Raw genomic sequence first — 14,069 nt, 5'->3', positions numbered from 1 at the left:
CAGCGGCTTATAAAAAAGCAAAAATATAAAAATAAAATAGCAACAACAACGATGACGGTGATGATAACAAGCATAAGACAATAAAAGAATCATTTTGAAGAAAGAACATTAAAAGCGAACAATTCAATATAGCGCAGTGTGTAGGGTAATAAGACGAAAAACAATAATAAAACCTGTGCCTATCTATATATGAATATGTATACTGTGCGCTTAACAAATCGTGTAAATACAAATGAAGAGCTTTTTGAAAACAATGCCCAACAAGGAGGACAACACACGGTAAACTCGTGCAATGCAAAAAGAATCATGGTCCAGGATAATAGCAAACGTTTTGCCTACATGCTGCAGTAATAATACAACTAAAAAAGCCATATACACACACACACACACACATGCACAAATGAAAATTAAAGCACTGTACAGAGATAAAAAGAAAAATCCACATTTATTTGAATACTTGTGTGTTAAATAATAAAAAGATGTCTGGAGCTTTACTGCTACTCTACATTCTTTGTTTATCTTCTCGTACAATTCAGCATAATATCGCTTCCTCTCTATGTGTGTGTGTGTTGAAACAATTCAATTATTTACTAACGATTATGAATGAATTTAATTAAATTGTTTTGTCGCTAGTTTGTTGTAATTGTATATAAACTTCATGCATCGGCAGTCGCACAACGCACACGCACCTAGGCATAGAATTGCAAATTGTACCAGCAAAAGGTGCAAATGCTATTTCGGCATGCTTTAAGTAAATTCCGAAATGTAATCGCATTGCATATGCTGACATTCACAAATCAAATGCATATTTTATATGTTTTGTTCGTGGCGATTATTAGGAAGCGTGTGTGTCTGTTTACAACCTTTGTTGAATATTTCGCATTTTTTCCTCACTTGAAAACCTAACATTTTCCATTAATTGAAAAATAATTTAAGTCTTCTTTGTTATATATGCAATCAATCGACATACCGCTATTTCTTTTTCTCTAATATGCGATCTTAAAAGAATATAAATTAAATTTAATGAAATTAGAAGAAGCTCATATTTCAATTATTGCGGATCTTAACATTCATTTCTCTGTTATGGTAAGTCATATAAGAACAATTTTGTATATACGCCGACAGTAAGCATCCCTTTACAGAAAACGTATACAATGTTCGAGTTCATATTAGCGACCATATTCTAAGCAACATCATACACAACGTGACAAGTCAAAAAATAGTCGAAAGCCTTTCTTTTTATAATAAAATATAAGAGGTGTCAACGCATTTAATGCCGTCACAGATTTCCTTTAAACTGCGGAAAAGCACATGTTTGGAAATATTTATTATTAGACATATTAATATTTATATATTATTATATATTAATATTGGAATATTTACAAAAAATGTCATATCCTGCGCTGGACGCCGCATGAGAACACAATTAAAAAAATTTGCAGCATTGCGCTCTGCGGCATACCAAAACTTCGTTCTACGGCCATTTATTCGTACTAGAACACTACTGTAAACGCAACTAAAAGGAATTCCTTAGAATATCCTGTTATGTGCCAATGAACAATAGCTTTATTATACACTACACCACAAGGACGAATGCTGCCGAAAGTGTTTCGGATCCTTTTTGAGCACTCACCATTTTATTTTGAAAAGTTTTTGCCTAAATAACTACAGTTTGGTGTAGTATATGCAAACATTGGCCGTCGCCTGTTAAAAGCTTTAGTTTAGTTACTGACGGCACATATTCGATTATGCCTTCTTGAGTGTTATTCCCTTCACTTTTGCACTTATAGTTTATTTGCTGTGCTTCTTATGTTACTATTTCATCTAATAGTCAAGCACAAAATTAATTTTGAACACATCTACATTCTACGGCGAGAAGAGTGCAAAAGCCACCTCTTTCCACATACGAGATTGGACTCGTCTTGCCAAACATGTGGTCTCCTCATTCGAGTTCGATAGCAATTGACTGAACTCTGTCTACAATTCTACCTGTACTGTTCCGTCCTGCAAGATACTACTTCTGAGACAAGTATATGACAAGTAAATCTAGCCTCGGAATATCTTTGATAATTTGCCTACTGTTATTCTATTTCTGATAGCATAATGGGAACAATTTCTGCCGCCATCTATTCAATCTCGTAAAATCCGAATTTGGGCCCGGTTAGGTTCTATTGAGTTTTTAAGGTACAAGACAGATTCTTTTAAGGCTTAACCATTCGTTGAACCCTTTTATATTACGAGAACGTCCAATACAATAAGTAGTGACGAGAGAAGAATTATCTGCAGAAATTTTGTCAGCCGTTATGATTTCTTAATTGAATTTCTATAGCGCAATAAGTATCTGCTTGACTTATTTTTCCCATAGAAACGATCCAATGCACGGATGTCTTGGCTGACAGTGTGTGTGGCCGTAACATATCCGTATTGTATTCCAGATCACTAAATGTGGAAAACTGAACAGCGGATTCGCTGCTATCATTTCTATCCGTCTATCAAACGCGATCGCACAACTTTGCTTCGAAAAACGTATTTAATTTTAAAGGTTTTTTATGACTCTCATAAATGTACGCAGAGAAATTAACTAAATTTGCCCAAATTAATGCATAGTTTAAATAAATTTGCAACTATGCTTATCAAAATACAATCAATGACAAAAAAGGCAGAAGAACCAACATTTTCCTTATAATTTCTTTTTACTACCTAAGCTGGAGCGCTTAGAATTTTAACGTGTAGGAAATTTATTTTTTTCCCATACATATATGTCGCATAAAAATGACTCTCAGTAAAAACTTGTTAGTAAAAAAAATTGTACACAGTTTATGTTTTACTTTTGATTCTATTACGATTCAATTCTGTCTTTTGTAAAAAATCCTTTCTGTTGATTTCTTTATCAGTTTAAGACTGCGTCGTTGTTGGCTTTGCACAGTCAGAAAAGAATTAACCCACTTAGTTTGTCGTATTCTACTCTCCAATCCCTTTTATTTGATATCCATACCGAGCGAAGTGTTAATAAAAAGATAATCCGCCATTCGACTGGCAAATGACAGTTTACAGAAAAGACAGGGTATATAAATATCATGTTCAATTTGGACAACCACCTGCCAACATGATATGCCCGGTATTACGTACGATTTTTATCTACCGAATACATCTTCGTTCCATCTTGCAATCAAATATTGTTCCAAAGCTAAAGATATAGATCAAAAAATTGGACTTAAGTGAAACCAGAAAGCCTGGTTCTTTGCTGCATGTCTCCTGCATAATCCATAGACTAAACAACAAGTAATAAAATCATAATCAATTCTGAGTGAACTTTAACTTGTCACATTCACGGGGTTGCGAAGAAAAAATTAATCCACTACGTCGTGACGCCCGTGAGATATAATTAACGTACTTATTTTGTCGCCGTATTCTATTCTCCATGCCCCACATTAAAGATCTAGACATGCTCAAATCGAGAAACCAAATGCACATTTGCAGGCGCGTCGTGCAGCAGCTAAAAACGATTAGAGGAAAACCAGGCTGAGATTAAGGATAAAACTATAAATTTAGGTAAAATTTATATAAATAGAATATTTGTGGAAGGGAGAGTTAGTCGGGCAAAAATATAGAAGTTGAGAGTACGGCCAAAAATAAACTCTGAATAATAATCCTACGTTTAGGGAACATAATTGTAAATGAATAATCCTACTGTTAAGGAATAGAATTGCAAATAAAAGAACTGTGAAGCGTATTTCTCTGGAAGAAAATATCCACGGTCTAGTGGTACGGACTGTATCTTAGAAAAGCGTATTTCATAACAATGTATATCTCAAATTTGACATATAAATTTTTCTGATCGCCCAGATCATACATTCACAATTTGCAAAACGATTTGCAGTTTATATAAATTACTATAAATCCAATGGTTGTCAAAAAGTTGTCTCAAAGTGAATTTTGTATTGCGTAACATTGTTTTTAATAACGTTTCAATTCTTGATTTTTCGTACGATTAACTTGAAGCGTATAAAAGCAATTGAACTTAACACTCTTAGCGATTTGAAAATGTATTCTCTCTCTGGAGACTGTTCAAACACAGCAATAAAAATTTATTCACTCCTTACTTTAACAACAACATGCATGCATACGGCGATTTTAAGCATGCATACTTCTGCAGTAAACTCATTAGCAAAAAGCATTTTATTTTAATATCCGTTACAGTAGGATAGAAATACAGTAAAAGCTCCTTATTCGCGGTTTCACTATTCGCGGATGAAAAAAATACGACCAATTCCCATATTCTCGGCTATAAATTTCTTTATTCGCGGTTTTTGAGAATGTAAACAAACAGAATGAAAGGAACCTTATTACTCAATGAATAAAGTATTGTTGCGAAAATCTCAAATCTAGTTCATTTCAGCTAATTAATTTCCCCAAATAACAAATTGCCTAAAGAGGGAAAAATTCCATGCACATTCGCATCCAATTAAATTGATTTTTTTATTTTATTTGATTTTTTTTTATTTTGTCAAGTACGAACGTATCCCCTATAATGCCTTATAAATTACCATTCCGTATTCGCGGTTTCCGTATTCGCGGCATTTCTTTGGAACGTATCCCCCGCGAATAAGGTGCTTTTACTGTATACGAAATTCATTAGATAGTGCGTAAAATACATAAAAAAAAAATTAAGTTGACATCTTAATGTACATATGCTTTCAATATAAAATCATAACATAGACGATCCAACCATTCATATCCGTCAATCACTTGGCCTATTCGTTGCTGAAAGTATCTAAACAAGAATTAACACTAGAACTACGGACGTTTTGCAAACGTTCACGATTAACGATAACAATGTAATTTCAATTTATTTTGGTGTGCATTAATAATCTTCACTCAATTTTATGTATATTGCAAGTGAATTGAAATTACAGTTTTATCGTTAGCCGTTTGGCGGCGTGCAGCGTTTTGACGATCATTTCGCAATTCTTGCCTTAAGACTTAAAAAAAGAATCTTTAAGCTTAGTAATAATACATTAAGAAAACTCGCAGAAATCAAGTTTGAAAATGAGCCGAATCGGTCTGTAAACGTTGTTGGAAGATTAAAATTCCCAAAGCGACTTGTCTTTATCTAATTGAGAAGACTTTAAACTATTTCCTCCAAGAACTTACTATGAAAATTAGAGCTATCTCCGGTGCACTTAAATGCGCAGAGCTTTGTTTAAAGGAATGTAAGAAATTTCTATATTTTTTTTTTAAAAAAAAAGCTTGTGTATGCATATAAACTATCTTTATTACGAAAAACATATTAATATCTTGTAGTTGTATCATAAAAATTTAAAAATGCTCTTAAATACGCCTTTGAATGATCAGACAATCTTACTTGCGGACCTACAAATCGCTGACTGTTTATGTATGTGGAAATATTTGTTTTTATCATCTTTTTGCTTGCATCTCCTATAATTAAATATTTTTCAAATAAAAACATCATACAACGTACAAAAAAATTTGGCATAGACCAAATAAATAATATATAGCATTTACTTTTTTCTAAGTTTTTGAATGAACGAAATTAAAAAGTGCATACCTTCGCTTTAAATTATCGCCCCTTGTTGCCCAAAATTAACTTCTGGCAGAATTATAAACATAACTTGGCAACACTTCGTCTTCACATCACTCAACCATTTATATTTATAGATGTAGAATTTTCACATTTTTGATAATTCAGTGAATGAACCTATGAACTGCTTTGAATGATTTCTGAAATTAATCTAAATAGATTGAAGAGAGCAAGTTGCTAATTACATATAAAGCCTTATGATCGTAATCGTGATTGCAACTGATCGACAATCAGAATGGCTTGCAGAAAACCGCTGCTACTCATACGATTCTACTGTGCATGACGGTGAGGGAAGCGTTTTTTTCATTTCATTCATTTCTTCGATGTAAATTTACACGCGTTGTTATCTACTTAACATACCTCTTCTTCTTGTGATCATTATGAACGAAAAGAAAGATTCGAAAGACTATTAAGACTATTAACAGGATCATTGACTATAAACACTCGATAAAATTGAATGTAATTAGTAGTCAACTACTTACGACATAAGCGATTTTGCTTTTTGTGTTTTCATGAATATTTTTAATTTAATTGAGCTGTATATTTTCACATAATTCATAATTACATATATGTGAGAGTGCAATATGCAATATGCAATTGCGTTAAATGAAAATTATGGGGTATGCATGCATATTAAAAATTCAAAGCTACACGTTTGATATACCATGAACGTGCCTTGGCTATCTTGAAATTTATTTCCATTTCATTTGTGCTCAATGGACATAAGCGGTCAAAACTTAAAAACTTCTGCACTATTTATTCGTCACTGATTTTCATCAATAAGATTGAGTCAATCTAAATAATAAATGTAATTGCATTACATTAAGTAAAAAAAAAATGAAATAAATTTTCTTTTTATTTGGATTTTCGTTATGTCTTTATTAACATTATGATTGTTAATATGTGTTGAAGGGTTAGTTACAGGTTTTTTACATCTAATACACGTTAAGTGAAAGGCCGTCAGTCTTGTAAACATTTTCTTATTATAACCATAACTAATAACGAGTAACCAATTTGGGTTGAGTTCATATAATTCACCTCTATGAGTACATGTAATCAGATAAATGCCATCTTGTAAGCAATTCTTGGACTTGATTTAAGAAGCCATTCTGGAAGAGATACTGAGTGTTTTCGATAATTTGAGGGTTAATATTCAGTACTGGTGGCATTTACGACTCAGTCCCAGAAATTATTGATGTGTGCAATACTTGACTTGAATCTACTACGAAACGAGATTCAACTTTTGAACGACGTTTTTCTAGTTAGCAACAGAGCGAGGACATATAAACGCAAACCACTGCCTATTTTCACACAAAAAGAAACAAACAATGTGTGGGATGTATTTATAAACGCTTTGACAAAGACATCCTTCCGTGAGCTTTTAAATAAAGAAAGCTATCAATAGACAGAAGACCAGATTTAATTCCCCATCGGAGAGCCAAACTGCTTACATTATCAAAGGATAAAGTCAGTTCAGAGATATATTTGCTTTCAAAAAGGATTAACCCAACGAAAACGCCATTAGTCGTGTCTCACATAAAGATGCGTTGTTAATTGTTTAACGGTATCAATGGAGGTTATGCATCATTATGTGGGAAACTTAAGAAGCGTAAGCGGTTTTCAAAATTTTTTAACAATGCCAGAGAACAGGTGAATGAATTGTTACGGTAATATTCATTCAAATTTGTACTAATAATTAATTATACAAACCTCGCGTTTTCACTACTATAGGATATTAATTGTTGTGTCTAGACACTTTGACAAACCTGAATGAATTTGTACCTAATCTTTTTGGAATGAAAATTTATTTATGATAGATATAATAGTAAGTGCTTTACAAAAAGATTTAATTTTTAATAGATTGTCGTGAAAATCGACAAAAAAAAATTAACAACAACGAATTTGCGGCATATAGGTCTATTTTTCATGCTCCAACACATATAGCATTTACCATGAACAACAAGCCCTTGTATGCCGAGAAAACCTAATTTATAATTTTTTATGACGGAGACTGAAATATAATAAAATTTTTAAGAAGTAAATTAAATTTGCTAAACTTGGTTCACGTGTCACGCGATGTTTTGGGCATCCTCCAATATGTAGGTTTTCAAAAAAGATTTGCCCTTCGCATGAAAGTAGCGTGTAATGTTTGGTGTATTGTTAGTAAAACTGTACTCGGCGAAGTGCTGTAGGGAGTCCAATGATCGTTCGTGCCCAACTATAATGTTTTTATTTATTGCCATGAAAAAATTGCTACAGAGACGCGTAGGTCACCTGCTTTTAGCAGAAAAAAAAAAAAAAAATATGAGCACACTTCACACTCCTTGCAGTGTCTTGAAGTGATTTATCTCCATTAATAAATATATATCTTTATATTCTAGAAGTCTATAAGGAAATAAGTGGCTAATCATTCTTCGCCATAACAACAACAAAGAAACCACTTGAGCTTACGGATTTGGCGCTTCAAATTTAGCAGAGGCTTTCCACGTTAAAAGAGTAGGCTAATGTCTTCAAAAATGACGTCCTAGAAAATTGCTATTCCGCTTAAACGAAAGTATATGCATCATCATTAGGTAGAATACTTTTAAAAAGAAACAGAAATGTAAAACAGTTATAACGTCTTTACTATAAATCTCAATCGATATATATAAATAATGAAGGCTATTGTTCATTGCGGGCCGCTTCGACTGATTTTGACAATTTATGTGTTGTTTATTTTTCTTTTATTGCCTATTTAATTTATAATCTATTCAAAATATAATAAGTAAATACCACCGCAAGATGAGAAAAATGGCGGAGGTTAGTGGCGCTAAATGGGAACCGTATAAGAAGAGAAACTTTATAAACTTCAAATATTCATTAAGAGGATTTCATTAACAAAAATAAATTAATTTCTAAATGGAAGGTTGAATATACGAAGCCTTCCCAATATATTTATCTCATTACACTCATGTATTATAGAAGAGATATTGCCAATGGATTTACGCGATTACTCTGGAGAAATGCGTTGAGTTAGATTTTTAAGGAACGGAAATGAACCATGAATACCTTGGCTGCTTACGAACAAGGGGGCGTTACCAATGAGGCGAAGGTTTTTGAAGCATTTCAATGTTAGACTTACTAGATGTTCTTAACTATTTTATATTATAGATACGAATAGATTGGAAGATACTCTCCCAAAAAATTTTACATGATCAATAAAAAATGTCATGTCAATAAAAAAAAAGAAAAAGGTTCGAGATATTTTATGTAAAGTATGCTTCATTGCTATCTGCTACTAATTTTTTGGTATAGTCATAAAAATGAAACCCTTGGCTTGAATAAGCAATGTCTGATGTGGCAACTTCTGGGTTAGTGCACGAGTTTTGCAGTTTACCGCCGAAAGACATCATGCTGAATAATTACAATTCTACGACTTTTAGCATATTGCCCCCGCCTTTCGAATCAATTGCTAGCGTCCCTTTTCCTCCCACTACCACCAAATGAAGACACCATAGTCAATCAGGATATTCAGTGTTAATATCGGCATCATAGTTACGTGCGCGCTGAATATTACGGCACCTCTGTCTATAAGCATCTGTATTCAGCAGCAGTAACTTTCGAAGCAGGAGAAATAATGTTTTAACCCTCATATTTAGCTTAGATTTCAGTGGCATAACTCACAAGTTTTCGTCAAGTTTAGAGACGTTGCTTTCAAACGGAGAAATCACAATTTTATTTAGCACTCACTACACTTTTCTTGAAACAAGAGCAAGAATTTCTTCAACGTCTGAATGTATAGCTTTACAAAAATGTTTTTAGTTATTGCAAAATGACTGACTCTGTCGTTATAAAACTAATCCAGTTAGTTTTGTCATACTTGTTGACCTATTGAACTTTGTACGTTGCTTATTGGAACTTATATTGTATTAAACGCACTTTGCATTGAAATCATAACTTTTAGTGGAAATTTTCGGAAAACCGTTACATTATATAATTCAAAATCAGTTTTACGATTTATAAAACATAACTTTAACTTAACATTCGGTGATGCGCATTTGTGTGAGTGAAAGCCTTTCAATTCATTTATTTTCAAGTGAATTCGAAATCATCCAGCTATATAAAATAAATGTGAAAAGTACTTTAATGTAGATATAATTTAAGAGAAAACAATTGCTTTCTCCGCATAAAATACTTTTCTGCCCTTGTTCGTGTATGAAATTACGGACACTTCATGTGAGTGTATATGCTACATGCGAACCATAAAATTTACTAATTGGAAGAGAAAAAAAAACAGTAAAAACCTGAAAGAAAAAGAAATGAGCCAGCTACGCACATTTTATGGCGAATATCGTGTGCCTTTAACCTCAAATATATATGGAAATGTTATACAAATTTTTTTTTAATTACATGATTGCATCGAATATACACAAACAATATTTGTTCAAACTCAATGTTTCTAAAAGCATACAAATCGCTAAAATTTTATTTGACGAATCCTTTCATATCTTTACAAGGTCATTCAAGTTTTTCCGCTGTTGCGCGATTGCGCGACTATTAAGGAGTCGTACATACTTAAATTTAATCTACCAAATTAAATCAAGGACGAGGTTGTTAAGTTTCACTTTCTATTCCGTATTTCTTAGAATCTAGAAATAAAAACAACGATAGTTTTAACGGGAAAATATCCCCGAACATGGCTAAAATTGATTTTATTTCAAGAGTTGAGCGATTGAAGCGTTTTTAAACTTCTTATTGAGTGCCGAAAGGCAGGTGACTTCATAACATAAAACAGTTTTTGAAATGTGTCGATAACATGGTGACAAAATTATTGAATGCATAACTTGAACGTGCACAGCGTGGAACGATACTAAAATCATTTCTTGATTCATATATACTTTTTTAGCTGATTTCACATAAATTTCATTCTCTCACTCAAACGCAAAAGTAAACTATATATAAAATGAATTCTTCTAAACGTTAACGGCAAGAAAGAATTTCTATTTGACAACTATAGCTTTTTTTTTGACTAACCACTACGTATATGAATACTGGAGATATAAGAGTACAAGGAACTTAAACGATCAGAGAATCATACATATTGTTACGAAAATTCCAAATCCAGTTAATTCCAACTAACTAATTTTCCCAAATAATAAATTCCCTTAAAAAGGAAAAACCAAATGCGCATTCGCAGGCGCTTCATGCAGCTGCAGGCCGATGAAAACGATTAGCGGAAAAGCAGACGGGGATTAAATCTAAAAACTATCAATTTGGGTATAATAACATGCTTGTAAAAATGTATATGGATCGAATTTTGGTAGAAGGGAGAGTTAGTCGGCCAGGAACATTTGATTTGAGAGCTCGGCCAAAAATAAACTGTGAATTATCCTAAATTTAACGAACATAATGGTAAATAAATAATCCTACTGTTAAGGAATATAATTGTAAATAAAAGAACTTTGAAGTGTATTTCTCTGAAACAAAACCTCCACGATCCAGTGATACGGACTGTATCTTAGAAAAGCGAATTTTATAACAATATATTGGATCATCGTATGTGTACCAAATGGTACTTTTTAGAATTCAGCAGCACCTTATTGCGAATTATTTCCACTAATTTATATTGTTTGATACTGTTTATGTAAACTTTTTGTTCACTTTGATTTCGCGTTTTTTTTCGTTTCTTGCTTATTTTTTTTCATTGTTTTCATTTTTTTATAATTTTAACTTTTTTTTATCTTTTTATTTCATTTAACTTTTTTTAGCTTTTTTTTTTTTTGCTTATTTAATTTTTTAATTTTTCTTCTTATTTATTTTTTTTCTTTTGTTCTTTGTTTTTATTTTCATCTTACTATTTCCTTTTCTTTTAGTTTTAATTGTTATTGGTTTCCTGATTGCACTCTGTTCATTTTTTGTCAATTCCGCGCCGACCCATAGTAATTACTGCGGTCGAGTTGTGTCGAGAAAACTTTCAAACTAGAAAGCATCTTGTGGACAAAATATCTAAAGCGTAAACCTGAAGTCGGAGACATAGTCAAATTACTAGTCCATACAAAAAAATATATTCCTAAGGCAACTTTATACAAATAGCAAATATTTGGTAGATAGGTCGCTTTAGTAAAAAATGTGACCAAAGACATTTTCAGTAGCAAGTAGGGCTCTCTTCCTCGCTTTATAAAAGATTATTTGTTACGTTTACAATTGATATTGAGCGTGTGAATAAGGTCTTGCCGATTTTTTACTAAAATTCAAAGTTTATTTGGAAACGACATGAACTATTTTATGTAAAATATTATCCATTGTCACACATCTGCACTCCTAAACTTCTCTAATTTCTTGAGCAGAGTACGAACTCTCACACTCTACCTGCACGTAAGATTACCCATTTTTGGTCATCTTCATAAGCTCGGATAAATAATAAATCACGGATTCCGGCCAATATTGATTATAAGCACCAACTAAAGTGAAATCGCGTTCGGCGCTGCCAACAGTTTGTGGACTACTTTTGCAATACAGTTCCAAACGTCACCATTTTGAAACGTGGTATATTTTTTTCACATATCGCGGGAGTTTTTTTTAAATTGTCAGCGCTGATGCATTACAGTTACTCTGTAAAAGGTTCGCTGGATGTGAACACTATGCACGCTACACCTAGCTGATCCCTTCCAACGAAAGAACCTTATATTTTCGCTTTTACTTTCGATACTGATAGACCACCGGACATGCATCATCTTTTTTTACGAAGAAGCAGCGATTTCTTTCGAACTAAACAGAAAAGGGAACACTTCCCGCAAATCGAATTCTAGGCAGACACCTGACTATATTTAAACCTTATGAAAAATGTGTTGCTTACACTTCAGTGAGACAGCATGTACGGTATGCATAAGTCACGAAACACAATTCTATTTAGTGTTCTATGGTATTGGCTACATTTTTTCTTGGAAAACAGTAAAAGGTTTTTTTAAGTCCTTAGGAAAAATTCGGAATGTGCTAAGGTCGCTAAGGTCGAAACATTCGAGCGGAAAGTACTGATCTCATGTCGAGGTTTTGAACTTTGAATAAGCAAGAATAAATTTCACTGTGAATTTATGCATTTTGGCTACGAATTCGCGGATGAACTCAGTGAATTATTTACTAGTAAGTGAGAACTCAGTGAGAATGAAAAACAAAAAACAATTAGTTTAGCTATATGCGGCACTTAGTTATAATTCATGGACCTCTTCACTTACAAGTCAGGACAGCAATAAGAATTTGCCATAAAATTAAAAATAAGTTGAACGTTTTTGCTTAAATTTAAATTTCTCTTTTTGAAATTTTCTGGCAATTTTTATATAAACACAATTATTGTTATTATCAAACAATTACAAGCAGCGAGAATGGAGAGGTTATCAATACGCGAATTTGAAATAACAACAAACCTGTAAACTTATTTGCTTTTGAAGCTTATTTACAAGTTAATTATCCAACAATAACAAACGCAGTAACAACACCATACTTATTCATCCCGCGCAAACGAAAAAAACTCCATTGTTTCAACAATAGTTCCCTTACTATGCACTCTCTAAACCGCTTTTCACTTTTATATTTGCATTTACGTAAAGGATACCAAACTTACGATAGTACAACTGTGATTGCAAGCACGCATACATACAAAACAAAATGAATATGCATACGCTGTACTGTTACTGAAGATATTTGAGATTTTTTTTTATATAAAAAGAAAATTTACTTTTTTTCACAAATAACGACGAGCGATCGTTTCATATCGAATTGCGTTCAAATTTTACTTATATACTAATTTATTTTTTTTTTTTCGTTTTTCTTGCACGCATCGAAGCGCAACAATTTGCAAACAGCGAATGTTTACTTTACGCACACACACACGATAAAAAACAAGCTAAAACGTTTTTATTTTAGGTTTATGAAAACCCGTACGCACCGCCTCTCATAAGAAGTGATCTTTTAAAACTGAATAACAATAAACTTATTAAAACTTGAATGGAGCCGACTAAGCGTACATAGAAAATACATTTCAAAACTGTGTATGAGCCGAAAAGTCGTATGAATTTCACTTGGTTATAAAAATTAACGTTTGAGTTGCATATCATACATGTCGCGTAGACAACGCTGCCACTACTTGTGATTCTGTAGGTTACTCTCTTATTCAAACAATACGAACTTGTGGGAACTGGGCGGCGAACTTGTGGGATTTGTGGGAACTGGGCGGTCAACTTGTAGAATGCGTATCTAAACAAAAGCTGCAACTCGTTCTATGAAAATAAACAACAGCTTAGAAAAATTCTCCTCGCAACGTTTTTATTTTGTTTATGTTTCTAGGGCACGTGTTTCATCCTGTTGTGTGGGATTTTTTTACTAAAAATTCAGATTGAGATGCGAATTGATGCATATTTATTTATTCATTTTATCAATGAAATATAAAAATATATATAATTTGGCAAATTTTCTTATAAAACGTATCACATAT

The 14,069-nt window shown here is 32.7% G+C and overlaps 1 protein-coding gene across 6 annotated transcripts in view; it reads right to left on the bottom strand.

Annotated features, from left to right (window-relative positions):
* LOC119642384 (RNA pseudouridylate synthase domain-containing protein 2) overlaps positions 1–13,586 on the bottom strand; it is a 92,519-nt gene extending 78,933 nt beyond the window's left edge. For 3 of the 6 annotated variants that reach the window (XM_038041533.1, XM_038041531.1, XM_038041532.1), the window contains exon 1: positions 13,200–13,586. The gene's annotated coding sequence lies outside the window, so the exon portion shown is untranslated. Of the gene's footprint in view, positions 1–12,813 lie in introns of all 6 variants that reach the window. The other 3 variants (XM_038041528.1, XM_038041527.1, XM_038041530.1) reach the window with 2 other exon arrangements.
* Positions 13,587–14,069: the final 483 nt, after the last annotated feature.

The sequence above is a fragment of the Glossina fuscipes genome, unplaced genomic scaffold (assembly GCF_014805625.2).
Source record: "Glossina fuscipes isolate IAEA_lab_2018 unplaced genomic scaffold, Yale_Gfus_2 222, whole genome shotgun sequence".
NCBI lineage: Eukaryota > Metazoa > Arthropoda > Insecta > Diptera > Glossinidae > Glossina > Glossina fuscipes.
This window is presented reverse-complemented; position numbering and strand designations above follow the sequence as displayed.